The 16647-nt window shown below is 40.3% G+C and overlaps 1 long non-coding RNA gene across 2 annotated transcripts; it reads left to right on the top strand.

The window, feature by feature from the left end:
• Positions 1 to 429: 429 nt before the first annotated feature.
• LOC138060965 (uncharacterized) lies at positions 430 to 16635 on the top strand. 2 transcript variants are annotated; one of them, XR_011134478.1, is made up of 4 exons: positions 430 to 1396; positions 2320 to 2438; positions 13715 to 13773; positions 15925 to 16635. It is a non-coding gene; the product is annotated as an uncharacterized lncRNA (long non-coding RNA). The 2 variants fall into 2 exon arrangements; XR_011134477.1 differs by lacking the exons at positions 13715 to 13773; positions 15925 to 16635 and adding an exon at positions 4890 to 11454.
• Positions 16636 to 16647: the final 12 nt, after the last annotated feature.

Below are 16647 nucleotides of genomic sequence, written 5' to 3'. Positions count from 1 at the left end.
CCAGGCCTGCGCTCAGTGTCCTGACTGCCCTAGGACTAAACACCACGAATTAGCATAAGTTCTTGGTCTAGTTCTGAGAAAGAAAGAAAGAAAGGGAGGGGAAAAAAAAAAAAAGTCACGGGAAATGTAAGTATCACGCAGCTCTCAGTAAGGACGGCGTTCCCACTTGCCGGAAGAGCCGAGCCGAGCCAGGCCCGGGGCCCCGCGGTGGCCGCGCCGCGCCCGCGCGTGTCCGCCGCGGCGCACTCCCCGCCCGGCGCGGGCCGTGGGTGTCGCGCAGCCGCTGCCGGCTGCCCGCGTACGGCGGCCAGCGCCGTTGCCAGGCAACGCGGGGGCGCGGGCCCTGCCGCGAGCCGCGGGTGGGGGAGGGCCGCGGCCGGGCCCGGGGCCGGGGCCGCTCCGCCGTGACGGCGGGGGGCGGGGGGGGCACCGGGCAGCGCAGGAGCAATAACGTTATCTTTCCCTAAAACGAGGCAAACAAATAAACAAGCACGAGCGTTTGCACAGCTGGGGGAGCTCCCTCCGTGGCTGCTGTTAATAGGGGTGGTACACCGAAATGGGAGAAGGCGGCAGGGGCTAGGCGACGCTGGCTTCGGGAGCCGCGGAGCCGGCTTGCAGGAGAAGGGAGCCCGAAGTTTTATTTTTAAACCATTTTTAAATGGAATTGGCGTTGTCAGGATGAATCGTGACTGATTCCGGACGGCAGGTTGCATCCGAAGGCTGCCAACGGACTTCGTGCGGAGCCTCATCCTAGTTTGCAGCGAGCGGGACGCCACGCCGTAGGTGTCCCTCGGCTGACAGAGCCTCAGGGCCGCCGAGCTAGCCGAAAATAAAAATCCGGGCTTTGTCTAAGTGGTAACCTTGGAAAAAATTAAGGAAACGGCTTTGCGCTGGAGCAGGTGAGCAGCACGGAGGCCCGCTCTGCCCCCGCCCGTATCCGTGGCCAGGCCTCTTCCAGACGAGCCATCCTTCACGCGTCCCTTGGGCCGCGAGGCGACACGCCGCCCCGGCGGCCCTGGCACCGTGCCCTCCTTTCGGGCGCCATCTTCTCCTGCCTCCTCGCCGGAGGCGGCCCCGCGGGCCTGGCGCGACGCCCTTCTTGGCAGGGCACGGCCGCCCCGCCGCGCTTCGCCCCGAAGGCGACCGCCGCGGAAACGGCGGGGGGCACGAAAAGGCAGCGCTCGCCTAACCCCTGCCCGCTTCCGCGTGCGCCCCACGTGGGCGACGAATAGCCCGTAACCCAGCAAGGCAAATCGTTCAGCCGAGATCTCAGCCTAACGATGGTGAAGATTATTTAACATTTTCTTAGTTTGCGTGCTGCTTTCGTGCGCTGTTCACCTGCAGCTTAGCGCTGAACTTACCGCTGTGCGGTCAAGAGGCTCCCTAAATGCTAGTGGTAAGTACTTCTCCCAGAGCTTTGTCCAGGCGGTTCTGGGGTGCAGTTCTGTGACAAAATTGCCGTTGCTGAGAGCGTTTGCCAGCTTCAGTCCACAGGCTAGAAGCTCATCTAAACCTGAATCGGTTGCATATTCCAGCAATTACAAACTTATTTGAAACGAGACGTTACTCAACTCCAAAGTAATACTTATTTTTATCTAGTAACAGACATAATGAATGATTGTGTGGAATTCATTAAAATATAAGCATATTGGAATAATGCACCTACTAATTCAATATGTAGGTAACGGGATAATTTTTTATTACCCACATATAAGAAAAAACTTCAGAGCAAAATCCTGGCCCCAGTGAAGTCAACCAGAATTTTAGTAGTGACTTCAGGGGCACCTGGATTTTGCCCGGCATCTTTGAGAGACTCTTGTTTTATAGTGGAACACGTTATGTAATACGATTTGGAGCAATTTAATTAAAGAGAAATGTGTAACGCACTTTGCATTAAGTGGCTTAGCTTTGGGAACACAACACTAGAGTGAAGCCTGAATTAGAAACAAATAATGCAGGCTCGGCTGTAAGCTTTACGATAAAAATCGCTATGGAGAAACTCGTATAGATGTTCTGTGCTTTCTTTTTAATAAATATTTTCTGTAGACTTTTGACTGGATCATTTTTATCATCCAAACAAAATTAGAGGCCTTATTTGAAGTATTGCAAGCTGAGGCAAACTCCATTGACTTGACTTTATCATAGCTCTCAGATACACCAGGGTCAACAATTCTTACCTGTAATTTAATATTGAATAAGTATTTTTGCTGACTGCTGAGATCTAGTGGGAGGAGGAGTCCGGTAACATTAGAAATCTTTTCTACTTCTGCTTGTATTTGCAGTACCAGTTCATATACTTAGTGGTTTTTTATTTTTTAGGCAAGAGAAATATATAATATTCATGAGGCTAAGATTGTCATGTTTGGAGATCCTTGTAGTTACAAAAAAGTTACATGAGTCCTCTGAAAGAGACTGAACATCGCTGGCTTTTCAAACAGGTAAGCAGACATTATGAGGCTGATCATTTTGAAGCATGTGTGTTGGACTGCACTAACTTAAAAACGTTCACTTAACATAGCTTTCTGGTTATGGCATTCAGGTTACCATTATTCAGGATGGTACATGAAAAAAACATGTAGATAAGGCATCATTTGCCCAAACATGTCATCAGAAACTGACTTTGTAAAGGTATGTCTCAAGCTGGAGAATGAAAATACAGATACATGCTATGTTTCCATTTCAGAGCAATGGTTAGGGTATCACTATGATTCCGACCATCTTCATGCCTTCTTAATTCCACAACTGACAGGGGGAGACTAATCTAAATTCTCAGAAGCATCATCTCCACTGCACCGGATAACTCTCAGTTTAGCAAACAATTCTTAAAAATATGTTTGGTGGAGAACTGGACCCAACGGGCAATACTGGGGAAAAAAGTTTTCTTTGGCATGAATTAGAGCACTACGCAGTGCCAACCTGTTTTCTTAGGGAAGAGTTTCTAGACTAATCTAAAATATATCAGACTATTTCTCTCTATTATAAACTCATCCTGAAAATAGAGTTACTCAGCATTCTTTACAACATGTAGAAAAGTTTGGAGTTGAAAATAAAACTAAGTTCTTTCTTAGTACATGGACGTTCACTGGCTATCTTTTCTCTTTAGGAAAAAAAGCACATTGGGCCCATGTACACTCTTCACAAAAATCAGTCATCACAGAAAAGTTTTTTGATATTTGAGGATCAGTTTCCACAATGGTTGCCACGTACGGCGATGAGAACTGCAGCAGTTATAAAGAAGCTGGACATCTTTACTGCTTGCAGTACTACCATAACATGTCTGGCTCTATCACCAGAGAGCTGGCACATAAATGGAATGAAGAATTTCACAGAAATGCTTTGATGTTGCATATATGCTGAATTTGAAAGGAATAGGAGGGTTTACTTTTAAAAGGAACTTAATAAAAAGCATTATAAAGCTATGCAAAATAGTAGGTGGTAGAAAGAAAGGTCAGGAAATTCTTGTTGTTTTTCTTGCAGTGTAAGAAGCATTGCCCTCTCACAAAGGAAAGTATATTCTACTCAAAAACCAAAGAAAACCCATTCCCTGTTAGATTTCATAATGTGACATTGCTGCCAAGCCTGTCACCTGATCAACCATAGCCGAGTCAGAGATTGTTGGACAGCCTGCCCCAAATCAGTATCACTCACTGTGGTCTCTCACTGGAGTTACCAAGAGTAACATCCATAAGGTGTTGCAACGCTGGAAATCTGTGAGTCAAAGTGAAGGGTTTTTGCAGGAGCAAAAAAAGAAAGGTGCAGAGAGGCCTTTATCCTGGGAAAGTGTGCTGGAATGATACCTCTTCCCTTGGAGGAAGTAATGTTTACATGGGGAATTTACATGTATCAATGACTGCGGTAGAATATTTCTGAGGAAGCCCCTTGTTAATATTTTGGCAGCATACGAGTGTTTTTTCGCAATTGCAAATGTCACTCCATCTGCCACAAAACCATTGGTTCCAACATTCTGTCCTTTCTCCTGTTAAAGGGGCGTCACAGAAACATTATGTTTGCCGTTGGAATAGCAGGAGAGGAAAGCAATATGAATGTGTAGCCGTGTAGCATGCCCTGTTGTTTAAGAGCTCACCATGAGAAAACTGGCCAACTGAGGGGGTATATCTTCCTTCCTAGCGGCTAATGAACAAACTTTTAATTTAGCTGTGTTTAACATCATTTAGATGAGATTTTGATAATGCCACTGGCTAGAATCTGAGTCGCAACAGAAACGTTGGTTGGAAGGGACCCCTGGATCTAGTCCCAACCTTCCACTCAAAGCTGGACTGTCACCAACACTAGATCAGGTCAGCTGTGATTTTACCTAGCCAAATGTTGAATGTCCCTAAGGTTACCCTTCTCTGAGTTACCTCTATCCAGTACTATCCTCCTACTGAAGCAGTTCTTCCTAATGTCCAGTGTGACCTTCCCAAGCTACATATTTGTGGCCATTGCCCCTTGTTAAACCATCTGTCACTGCCAAAAAAAAGTTTGGCTCCATTTTCTTTGTAACTGACCTTCAAGTAGTTGTAATCTGCTATTAGATCATCCCTTAGCCTCCTCTTCTCCAGACTGAACAAGCCCCAGCTCTCTCAATCTCTCCTGATAAGATGTGCGCTCTGTGTCCCTGGCCATCTCGGTAGCCCTCTGCTACCTTCCTTTCCCATTTCTCAATGCAATCTTGAACTGTAGACCCCAAAACTGGACACAGTATTCCAAGCGTGGCCTCACTGACACTAAGAACACAGGGATAATAAGTTCCCCCAGTCTGCTGGCTATGCTTCTCCTAATGTAGGCCAGTATGCAGTTTGCCCTGTTTGCAATAAGCGCACCATTGGCTCACACTTAACCTGACATCCACTGCAACTTCCACATTCTTTCCAGTTTTTTCTTTTCAGGCTTACTCAGTCAGTCAACTCCCAGCCTATCCTGAAGCCTGAGGTTATTCTACTCAAGATGCGGAAATCTGCACTTCTTGTTAAACTTCATGAGATTTCTGTTGGCCAAATCCTAAGTTTCTGAAGATGCCTCCAAGAAAGTTACCGTCTGACATGTCAGCAACTCACCTGTAATTTAGTATCATCTTCAAATTTACTGTGGCTGCATTCTGTATCATCATCCACGTCACTGATAACGATACTGAACAATGCCAGCCCTGGTATTGACCCTGGGGTACGCTTCTTACCGTCCACCAAACAGATGCTGACATACTGATTACTATCTTTCAGCCTAGAGTCTGAGTGAGCTTTTTGACTGTGGCACATAAGAATTGAAGGAAGACCTAATTTTTTGTTTGGTAGGTTAATAGATAAACTATTCTTGAGACAGTTTCAGCAGATGGTGGCAGGCTGCATAATGTGCAGTAGCACCAAAGGTGAAACATTGTTTACATCCTGTACTATTCTGTAAATACATATCTCAAAATCACAGTACACAAGAAACAGTTCTTAAAAGGTAGACTGTCTACATTTCTCAATACCCAGTTAGTTATGCGCTGTCTAGCCTTTTAGAGTGTACAATAGTTCTTTTGCAATTTAAAAAAAAAGTTTGTCTTTTATTCCATGTTGGAGCACAAGACATCTCACCGTTCCTGGGAGAGGAGGAGGAAGAGTCCTCCATTCCAGAACAGCCAAAGGCGTTCTGAGGCACGCTAGAAATCTACATTCCCATCCCTCCCCCAGATCAGAGCCTGATCTTCTAAACCTCAGATGCATGTCCCAACCACTGCATTACTGGCTTACCTGAGGTACGTGGATGGCACTCTCTGTCTCTTCTCGCTCCCAAAAATGTTCACCAAAAGATTAGCATCAGGACAGATCCATCCCCACAAAGCACTTTGTTTTTGGCAAAATGTCACATTTCCATAAAGATACCTTGCTGATTATTTTTTGATGGCGAAATCTGAATTTTAACAGGGGAAAAACATACTTGAGTCCTTAAACCCTAAAGAGGCATCCAACAGAAAATACAAAACTCTATTCTAAAATGACTATTTCAACAACGACTTGTAATTTGTGCAGTTTCATCTACTTGATAATACCCAGCTTAGTGTTAGATCTAAAAAAAGACTGAAATGAGAAAATCATTCCTTTGATATGCATTAAATTATTCAGTCAGTAAATTAGTGAATCTTATTCCGAGTGTTATTAGCTATTAGCATGTTACACTTCTTGATGTTGCTCATGAAGAATGCATATGAAAATGAGGAAAAGATTTCCCCTTTGAAGTTGCTGCCACTTCAGTTGTTGACATTTCTTTTAATTGGTGGCTGTCCTCCTGAATGCAATATTCTACTGTCTGTTTTTATGAGAGAGTCTCAGCTTTTAATTTGTTATCTCATTGATTGGATTTTTTTTTTTTGAATGGGTAACTCTCAAAATAATTAGCCTTTCAATGGAACTATCTTCTTCTAAAGTAGTCATTAATGAGTACCTCCTCCATGCAGTATATTTAAGCCTTTTTGCATTAGAATTTTAAGCTCCAGGCTGGTAGAACTGGGGCCTGGTACCACTGAAGACAGCAGGAATCTTGTTGCAGATTTCAGGAAGAGCAAGATCAGACCCTAGGAATGAAGAAAGATCATTTGCATTCAGTTTGTGTTAGAAGGATGTTTATTATCTAGGAAAACTCCCCAGCATTTCTTTGGGCTTCTGAGTCAAAATGAGGAGAAAGCAAAAATGCATGAATGAGAACACCATAATTGCATCTGAACGAGGATACCACCTTTAAAGAAGCTATCAGCTTCAGCAGCTGGGCTAACGTGCCTCAATGATACTACCAGTTTTACAGTACTGGAAATATACGACTCCCTTTTATTTGAAGTCAAGTTACACACACAAAATTTCCTTTAAAAATAACAGTCATTCTGCATATGAAGTCATTTTCCCACTAAAGAGCTGAGGAACTTTAAAAAGGACATACTTTGTCTCAGAAATTATTGCCTGTATTACACTTAAAATAAAAGAACACGCTGGATAATAAAATACTATGATATTATTCATTGCTGCGATGATCTAATCCCTTTCTATTTCCTATATGGCATCTATAGGCCAATTCTTATCCCTTTCCTTACTCTTGTCTTTAACCTTAGTATCTACCTTGAGCATTGCCCACTATTCTCTTCCCCCTGAAATACCGTCTTACTTTTGCTTGTAAGACCCTCTCCTTTCTATTTGCTCTTTCAAAGGAGACTGGACTGTCATCCTCATTCTTTCTCTGCCTCTGTGTAACCTCTGTTCCTTCTGTTAAGCAACCTCTGCCACAAACGTGAATTTGACTATCATTCCCAAGCAGACTTGTCTTCTACCTAAGCTAAAACCTCGGTCCACGTCTCTGGCATTTCTTCATGAAGGTCTAGACACCTGTTCAAGGTCAGTATCCTAAAGCAGAGGTTTTAGCGTTTCTTCCAAATTTGTTCCATCAGTTTATTTCTCGGTTTCTACAAAAAGTATTGTTCAGATTGCTGATTTCTCATTTCCGTACACTATTTCATCTTCAGGTTACTCTGTGGTCATCTCATACACACTGTATTAAACTTGCCAGCTATTTCTTCATAATGGAAATGGCATTTAAGATATTTCCTTTTCTATCCCAACTAAAAGTTAAAACTTTGATCTAGGCTCTCATTATCTTGCACCTCACATATGGAACATTCCTTTTCCCCTGGTCTTGACAGACGCCGCACTCTCAAGCCCTAATCCGCTTAGAATGCTGGCCTAAAATAATGTTATCGTCTCATTCATCACTTGGCGTCCTTATTAGTCTGTTTGGCCTTCTTTTGACTTTTGCTTCTCTGTCATTTCAAACAAGTTACTGGTCTTTGCTTTCAATACCTTTCTTGGGCAATCTCCTCAAACTGTCCCAGTCACTATGAGATTACGGATTATTGCCTCTGGTTGGTAATAATTCCAAAATTTCCTCTATGCTTGAGAACTCACTTCATCCACAAAGCTCTCGCAGAACCTTCTTCAAAATGCTATCAGAAGATGCTTGTTGTACTGTCTTGCACACAAAAATACTCTGGCAGTGGCTGAGGGTACTACCTGTCAGTGTGACCAATACTGTCTCATTTTTTCCGTTTTCTCTGACTTGTCTGCACTCATCTGTTACCTTGCCCCATACTGTAAACTCTTTAGACTAGGACTGCCTTTTTAGTCTGCATGTATGCAGTGCCAATTACCGTTGGATTTTAGTCATAGCTAGATTTTTATAATAGTAGCTAGCCTTTTGTTTCTACTGGTACTAAATCTGAAACATATATATCCTAAAATTTGCAATTCTTTGCGATAAATTTTTAGGAGAAATGTTCCAACAGCTACAACAGAAAAAAACAGTCAGAAAAAGATATCACCACTTTCAGGTTGAAAAGCTATGTGAAAGTAATGAAATAGAAAAAAAAAATCAAGGTGATCAAATACTCGTTGCAAAAGTTGATAACAACAGCTGATCAAACCATTATAGAGTCATAACTTAAAGGGAAGCTTCACCTTGGAGAAGAGCAATGTTTATAGAAAGGCAATTTTTTTCAAATACTGTTAATATACCTATTAAAACTTATAAGGTATTGTCTAAAATACTGCAGTGCAGCTCACAGAAGAGATAGCATGTCATATGAGGTGGATTATAAACTGATATATTCCTGACATAATAAAATATAAGGTATTTCAAGCATCCATTTCCAGGTGGGACGCTGTCTTCACTGAAATCAGTGATGTCAGTTTTGCTAGTGATGTCAGCGGAATGAGGTTTTCCTTTCGTTTCAGCCTGCGCAAGATTAAATCTTAAGTCAGATAAGAGCATTCATCTATTGCACACAAATACCACTGAATTTCAATACAGCGTTTTCTTAGGAGAATTACTAAATTGAATTTGTAAAGCCATTTATTAATGGAAATGATTTGTTTAAATTTATGTAGATTTCCTTAACGGTAGATGTTTCATGTTACTTTGTATTTTGACCTGCTCTCTACACCAATACAAAACAGGCACTTAATCTATGGGCCTTTGGGCGTAAGATGTGGTCTGTTTCCCTTCCCCATTCCAATGGAAATTCAACAAAAGCAACCGTTTAACTGTGTGAGTGCCGTTATTATACAGCTTAGGAACTCTGCAAGCAGCTAGATGCTGCAAGTGCTATAATAATTTATCTTTGAAATAGTTAGTAACAATGCATAATTAACGAGTAAGCTGTAAGAACATGCAATTGCTATGTATTTACATGGTGTTTGCCGTGCAAGTTGTGGTATAATTACAGAGATTATACCTGCTCTGTAGAATAAGAGTACATGGTGTACGGCATACTTCATTTTGTGTTATTTCACATCACTTGGTCCAGTGAAGCAGAGCACAGCGCAATGGAGTTTAACAAAGTATTTCAATGTTGTAGGTGGAAGTGAGGCACAGGTATGAAACTGCACGTGAATCTGCACACGGCGCTGTTATTTAAATGATCTCTGTGGCTTCTGGCTATTCAAGGTGGCAACATTGCTCTTTGGGCTGAAGTTATTTATATTTTGGAGTGCTGCTCTTTCAGTAATATAAACGAAGTTGAACATGCAGATTCAAAAAAGAAAAGACAGGTTGGTACTTTTTTTAGAGCAGTAATTTTTCCTCTCTTGTTTAAGAAAGGAAATAGAAAAAAAATCTCTTATCCTTTTGTACTCATGATATATTCACTTTGCTCTGTTCTTATTTGCCTATGTCCTTTGACTTTTACTTGACTTTTTGACTGTAATAACTATAGGTTAAAAAAAATGAAAAGAATTAATTTTAAAAAACTGTATGCTACCACACCACAATTTTTTTCCCCTAAAATTCATAAGTATCAGAGTACCAAATGTGGTATTGCATAACTTAGGCACTGTAAAAAAAAATTTCAGCTGATGGTGAAAAGTATAAGGAAATATTCTGCACATTTAAGTTAATGACATTTTATATGATTAAGCATAAACTGTAAGTAAAGCTAAATTACAAGATTCTATTATGTTGAGATTCACTTCTAGGAGAAAGAGGAATATTGTATATATCCTTTTGTACAAGCATTTCTATGTCATTTTTCTAAAATGGTGGCACAACCTTTAAGCTTATACTTGTAGTGTTACCCCTTCTGATGAGAAAATACAGAGCTTTTTAGAAAGGGGGTGCAATACTGCTCTGGACGTTTAAGTAACTTCATAGAAAATTTGATTTATTTGCTATTGCTGAAGATGTAAAATTTAACTTTAGCATACAGGGAAACAGTCGGAGAGCTGCCTGATTTACTCAGTGTGGAGGAAAAAGTAGGTAGTTCTCAGCGTAAGTTATTATTGTTCAGCTTCACAATAATTTTCTTGTCTTGAGGGACTTGATTTATGAGAAAAGCGTTAAAGCGTTTGAGCAGCCTCAAAAGGCCAGCACTGTGACATGACAAGGCATGAATTGTGTTGTATTAATTTCCACTTGCTATGTTGCCTGTGCACTGTTACATCACAAAAAATGAGATGCAAATGAAGCCAGTATAATTATCTTGTTGGACTGTCTCCTTGCGATCGTACGCGCTGCGTTACAGCCAGCGCAGCGCGCTCCCGGTACCTGTCAGCCGTTCACATGACCTGGTTGTGCTCATGGCATGAAAATGGATGTGGCTGCACGCTGGAGCTGCTGTGAATTGTGCTGCCCTGCTGTCCCAGCAGCGGGAATTACTGTTGTCGAATAATGAAATTCACAACCCAGCTATGAACGCGTGGTGTTTGTGAGGGCTAAGTACTGCCTGTTAACTCTTACTGGACTACTTACCACAGACCTTTTATAGATTGAGAGCCATTTTCCATCTGGTTGTTCAATTATGTGCACATCATAGCTGGAAAAGAGAAACATGACTTGACATTTGAAGTGGAGCTGATATGCGGACTTTTGAATTTCTGGCTATGCATACTTCTCGTGCACCACTTCATGTTTTTACAAAAGATTAGGCGCTCAGGTTGGTAGACATGCCTAAATTTGTTGTTTGAAACTTGGGTTCAGGGAATATTTATGATTAGCATCAACAGCTTATTCATGTGGCGGATTACATGGGCTATGAATCCCAACAGTTGTTTATAAACACCAAGACTTAAGATTTCAGTCCATCTCAGATGATACTGTTCAGGAACATTAGTAAAAAGCACTGAGTCCGTTCTGAACTGGCTAATTTAAAAATAATTTCAGAAGAAGTTGTTTTGAAAGTAAAATGTAACTTCCTTTTAACAAATTCATATTTGAAAAAATGGTAATCGGCTTATGACTTGCATTCTTCAGTATTTCAATGTGAAATTTGTTTATTTTTCAAAATGTTTGTATTTTTGTAAGGTGGATCCTTTGTAAGGGACAAGAAAAAAGACTCATATGCATGTTCTAGTCATGACAGCAGAAATTATTATCCATAAGTTTCATGACTTTTTAATTCACATTTCTCCTAATTAAAGTCATAAAGTGTCTGTATGCCAGTGGCAGCAATTATTTACATTAACTAAAACATCAGCAAAATATTTTCTCTGCGTACCAACAAGGGCAAATATTTTATGAATATTTTTAAAGCAAACATGTAAGGTAAACTGAACGTTCTAGATTTGAAATTCTCACTCTAGATTATGATTGCACTCGGTATTTGAGTTGACTTTTAACCATATTTTAATATAGCATATTCATTCTAGTACCCTCTCTTTAAGAGGACATGTGGTAAAGTTCCCAACTCCCTCTGAATATTCCAATCACTCTTTTAAACTTTGAAAGGATGATATATCAGAATCTAAAAAGACAGGCATTTTCCTCAGTCTGTTCAGTTTAGAATGGGAAGCTTTCCACTGACTTCAATAGGGCCTGGATCAAACTGTTAAGCTAGTATTTTGATGCAGTCTTATTTTTTATTAAGATGTGGCAATGACCAAGACAATCTGGGAATTATTTATGGGAATTAAATAATTTTTTAATGGTGAAATTATGTGTAATTTCATTCATAATTTTGAACAAAACCACTTTATGTGCCTTGGAAGCCTCATCTCCCACAAGGGATGTTTTATGAGCCAGAAAATGTAATGAATTGGGATGAGACAAGAGCTCTGGCTAGGAACAGATTCAAGTTGTGAAGTGTGTAAATAACATTCTCTTTAGGGTTGGAACAACTAGTTAGTATGAAAATTACAGATGCATGTGAACTGTTAATATCTTAGTGGCTATACATTCCTAAGGCTTAAATAATTTCCAGTAATGTGTGCTATCCATGAGTTTTCCTGGAAGGAATTTTAATAGTGGGATTGTTCTCTGAAAGAATACTCAAATGGAAACTGGGTCTTTGGATATTCTATTCATACAACTAAGAAACAGATACCATGTGATGCAAATTCATATAGAACTAGCAGTACTGGAACAAAACTCTTAAGTCTCACAACAAATTGCTCACAAATGATTTACAGAGTGAACTATTTGCAGAATAATTACAGTAAATGTTTTCAAAAAAAAAAATCAAGAAAACCAATCCGCTCATGGACAAATAATGAAAAAAAGAAGAGGAAAAAATTTCTCAAACAAATATGAAACTGCAAATTATTCACTCAGATTAGTTGGCAACAACCAGTTTTTACGGTAGTAGAAGCTTGTAGAGTAGGAGGTAACTGTATGAAGAATGGTTGATTCAGTATCTTGTCTTGCAATTCTGGAAGGGATTCAACACCTAATTTAAGAGCTATTTTCTTTCTTTTGCCCAGTAAAGAAAACAAAATTATAGCCTAATGACCGTGAGCTTTTTTTGGGCAGATAGATTCTATTTTGTGTCCATATACTCCTGCAGTCACTGACAAAGGCTAGTTCATAATAAATAAGAGTTATTTGTTGTGGAAGACCTCTCTTGTCAGAGAAAAAAAAACTGCCTGAGGAAGGGAATTGCCATCACAATCCTCTTTGCATCTTCCTTTTAAAGAGTAAAGGATTTTCCCTTCCAGAAAAGACACATAATTGGTCTTAAACTTGCTATTCTTCTCAGCCTTTGAGTTGTGGAGATATATTCAAACTGCTTCTTCACTAGCCCATCTTTCAGTCCCTTCACTAAAAGAGGGACGGCTCATAGTAATAAAATTAACAGCAATTTACTTTCCTCTTGGAAGAACACAAAATACACTTTGAGACTTTCTCTCTTAAGACCACCTTTTGTCTCTTCTTCCCAAACCCCAAAAGGAAGCCACCTTATTCTGGTCAAAAGACCCCATGATGCCAGCAGAGTTATTTTCTGCTTGGGAGGGTGACTACAGCATGGTCTGTTCATGCCTATGGCGTGCTGGATGTGAATTCAGTATTCAGGTCTCTTTGACTCCTTACACCTGTATGCTTGATTCAAGTTTTAATTCCTGAACTGGACAGGCACGTGCTATCATTCAAAAGGGTAGCAGCTCCAAGGGATCTACTTTATCGCTACTGCTTTACTGCACAAGAACCTTAAAACGCTAATGCTGTAAATAAGCATTACAGCACAATCTTTGGATGAATGATATCCAACATTACTTAAAATTTTAGTCATAATAAAAGATTTTGCAAGCTACTTTGACCTAATGAAGGAATAGTTTTCATTTTAAATAGTGATGTGTTAATTCCCGTAAACGCTGATTGCTGTGAATCTATTGTGTGCTTTTGGCTTAAGAAACTGAGCCAAGTTAGCTCATTATGACCTAGCACTAACCATTGACTATGAATTAACTCACGATTACTATGTTTTCAGAGAGAATGTTACCAGGACTGATGCATTTCCACATCCACTGAAGGGAACATGAGAAAAAGGTACATGTCTCTAAGGAGACTGTTACAGGCAACCATTTCAAGAAAGGAAGGGCATGCAGCAAGAGAAGATGTTTAGGAGCTGTTTCATTAGTCCATTGGAATGCAGGATTAGGATATCTGCATCCAGTTGAGCTGTGCTGAAACCGCCTTTAGCTCGTGTCCTTTATGCCTTTTCTCCCTTTTTGCAAATTTCAGTTACTTCAAGACTGCTTTAAATTGTTTTGGCTGATAATGCCAGTGCCAGAGAGGCACAGCTGCAGTGCTGGTTCTGCTCGGCTAATCGCTGCTGCTTTAGGAGCACTTTCTTCGTGACCTGCCTGGTCTTGGGGTAGGAGTTTGGGCACGCTGTAGCTCATCACCTGCAAAGTACCTGTTGTCAGAATAGAGCTAATGCCTTTCAAAATGCTTTAGTAACTAATCTACTGTGAGGTTTATGGATCATGGAACAAGTTAACCATAAAGAGCTTTCATTCTGACAATAATCTGAATGTAGTCAGATTTCTCAGCCTGCCTCACTTTACATTTTACTAACTGCATATACATATATATATATATAATATATATATATGTATGTATGTATGTATATATGTAGATCGTTTGATCCATGTAAAAAACCATCACTGTCCTTTGCATTTACCCTTCCCCAGAATTCCCCCAAGCCATATGCAGAAAAGATTGATTTAGAACCGGTAACAAAATACACAGCTGCTGCAGGCCCCAATCCTGCAAGCCTTTTTGCTGTTGTTTTATGTGATACATATGATTAGCTCTGCTGTGTTTCTGCCTAGCAGTCTGTGACTAAAAATATGCTGTGAGTGTATATAGTATGTTACAACACTGACACAGAGTAAATAAGACCATAGTCTTCATAATCACTGTTTTCCAAAGAACTATTTCTCCCAGCAGACAAGCTATTTTAGGCTGCAAATGGAAATCAGAAAATGACATCTTCTCTCCCTGCTAGTTCTTCTCCTGGGAATCCTAGTGCTCTCCTCGGTGCTTCTCCTTCGGGTGGTGATGGTAGCGTATTGATTATACCAGTCTCTTCAAGGGCTGGTCACTGCAGCCTATTCTGAAATACACCAGTGAGCGTGGAAAATAATCATCTCCACTACTGTCAACATATTATTTGCTGATGTAAAATTGAGTGTTAGATATAGATCTGGATATTCTGATTTACTCCATGATTCAGGTGATAGTTCACTCAAAATTCAGATTTTCAAAGTTAGAAAATGTTTTTCTTGGCTGGCTGCACCTTCTGCTCTAATATTGGTAATATACTGGCTGTTTTTAGATTCTCTCTTAATTTTGAAGATCACCTTTTTCTTCCTATTTGATGATTTAAGTCTGGTCACAGAAGAAGATGTCTTGATTTGCAGTGTCATCATTATGATGGATGACTGGCCTTGTCTCCATTATATAGCACAGACACTACCAGCTAGATCATATGGATCAAATGAAAGATCTCTGCACAGTGTTTAAATCTGAAATCTAATTGTCATTCTTAGACTTCATGTATCATGTATTTTTGGCTGGAAAAAGCTTTGTGTTATTAGGAATTTAAAAGATTAGTTTTTGCTACAGTAATATGCAAATCTAAGAATCTGATAACAAATCGTACTCTTTAGCATTAGCTGCATCTTTTCTGATGCCACAAATGGTGTTTAGAAGGATTTTCTGTGCCAGGAAATACCTTCGTTGTTTCATGGCACGGATACTGCTGTGATTCTAGGTCTGTATCCCCCACAGAGGATCGAGTACTCCTCGCAAGCCCCTTTGACCTGCTGAGTAGCTGTATTTATTTCAATCAATTGTAGTACTACTGTGAAGTGCTCTCTTTCTGTGTGTGTAAATAAGAAACTTCTAACCTTGGAAAAACATTAATCACACTATTTACTTCACTGAGGAGGGAGGGATGGGCTTTTGGGGGAGTAAATAGAATGCCTCAGGCAACAAGGGTCAGCTCTGGCACCGAGAGCAGATGGAAACATTTCAGAGAATATAGGAAAAGACCAGATGGCTTTAAATAAATAAATAGAAAAACTACTTTGTGTAGTATCCAGATATCCCATGTGATAATCCAGACATCACAAACTGTTGTCAAAATTGCTGTTGTTCTCATACTGTTCCACATCGGTTTGTCATTTACAGCAATCATGCGCTTGACTTGAAGCAGTCCGATGCTGTCCAGTGGCTGGGTAGTTTGACCTCAATAATATCATAAAGATTGCAAAAAAGTTTGGAATTTGAAAACCGTTATCCAAGAGAAATTCTCAAAGCACAATGAAAGATGTTAACTGACTGAACAATCTGCTCTTTGATCTACTCTAACTGAATAGGTCTTGTCCCTCTCTTCATCTCCTTATACAGTACAGACTTCAATTGCCCTTTTTAATGCCGCTTCTTCAGTACTTTTAGTGGCAGCCTCTCTTCCTCTCACACAGTTTATTAATGAGTTTTCTTCATCCTCATCTCTTTCTAGTCCTCTTTCTCTTCCGAAACATCACAACATCCAAGTACTACTTGTCCACCTCCTTACTCTGTTATCAACTCCAATTGGTAAGTCTGGACTTTCGTCCTTAGTCCTAGTCACTTATCTGAAATTTTTTTGCCTGTCCTTCGCTCCTTTAATTACAGTTTTCTATGTATTCTCCCCAGTCCCAAGACTCCCTTTTACTTCTTAAACCACTACTTCTCCTCAAAATTAGAGAGGCAACAGGCAGAAGATTATATAGCTTATTAAAAACATAGCACATAACCACAATATGGTTAACCATCACTGGAACTACTCTTAATTTTGTAGCCTTTTCTCCGAGGAGATCCCTTGGCCTTTTTTGCACAGTAAGCCACTTGGAACATTGGAGTTTTTTACTT

Source organism: Struthio camelus, chromosome 14 (assembly GCF_040807025.1).
Source record: "Struthio camelus isolate bStrCam1 chromosome 14, bStrCam1.hap1, whole genome shotgun sequence".
NCBI classification, from domain to species: domain Eukaryota; kingdom Metazoa; phylum Chordata; class Aves; order Struthioniformes; family Struthionidae; genus Struthio; species Struthio camelus.
The sequence above is the reverse complement of the archived record's forward strand: the minus strand, read 5'-3'. Positions and strand labels throughout refer to the sequence as shown.